The sequence below is a fragment of the Heptranchias perlo genome, chromosome 35, assembly GCF_035084215.1.
Source record: "Heptranchias perlo isolate sHepPer1 chromosome 35, sHepPer1.hap1, whole genome shotgun sequence".
In the NCBI taxonomy this organism is placed as follows: domain Eukaryota; kingdom Metazoa; phylum Chordata; class Chondrichthyes; order Hexanchiformes; family Hexanchidae; genus Heptranchias; species Heptranchias perlo.
The window spans coordinates 14730723-14731778 of NC_090359.1; the positions used below are offsets into that span (position 1 = coordinate 14730723).

The 1056-nt window shown below is 38.7% G+C and overlaps 1 pseudogene; it reads right to left on the minus strand.

The window, feature by feature from the left end:
• Positions 1-564: 564 nt before the first annotated feature.
• On the minus strand, positions 565-737 carry LOC137302581 (U2 spliceosomal RNA; annotated as a pseudogene).
• Between the last annotated feature and the right edge of the window lie 319 nt (positions 738-1056).

A 1056-nucleotide genomic window follows, 5' to 3' on the forward strand; every position in this document is an offset into this window, starting at 1 on the left:
GTTCAGTTTGGGTTCAGGTCGGGTTGTGTCTCTGGGTCATTTTACAGTTCCTGGTTTATTTGAGGTTTGTATGTGAGTTTCGGGTCTTCCAGTGTTGGGCACCATGTTGTTTAGGTTTGAGGATCAGATTGAGAGTTGTTGCTTGTTTTGTTCAGAGTCATTGTTGGGTTCTGGTTAAGTTTAGGTTTGTGACTCGCTCTGGTTCTGCTTCAGTTTGCGGAAATGGTTCAGTGTCTGATTAAGGGTTAGTTTGGGGATTTAAGTCAATTTATGTTTCAGTGTCAGTTTTGGATTGTAACATTGTGTGTTTGCCTTGTCGTGCAAGTGTCTCCAGAAGATTGGGGTTCTGGGTCACTTTGTAATTCTGGTCAGTTTAGGTTTCAGGTCCAGTTTGGAAATCTTCAATATCATTTCCACCTCAATATTTATCTAATTAATCTTCACAGCTTTAATTGAGGATTTATTCCACATTTTTTTAAGTGCAATATATCAACTTTATTCTCAGTAATAATACATACAGAGACACTGGAAAAACCTGTTTTTCATTTTGAATATCTCCCCACAGGGAGGTGCACCGTTCCCAGAGACACTGCAATACTGGGTCGATGCGTGGAGTGGACGGAGCAAGCCCCTATTCCATCTCCCTGTTCCAAAAATCAATTTAATATACGGTCCCCAGATAAGGGACGTATCAGATATTAAACTGATAAGAACAGATTTTTTTTTTCAAAAAATATACTTTATTCATAAAATTTGTAACAATACATACAATACAGTTGTCATCACATTTCAAACATACACAATACAGATTATACAATTTAAGATACATGATGTACAGTTCAAATATGATTCCAACAATACAGGTACACATTGTACATAATTACAGTTCATGACACTCTCGGGTGCCTCATTGCATTACAACCAATAAGCTTATTGATTACAGATTATTTCACCGAGTTGATGATCTTCCAGCAGCAGTTGATATCTGTCTCGGAGTGGGTCCCTGGGAACAGCCCGTACATCACAGAGTCCTGTGTTACGGAACTGCTTGGGATG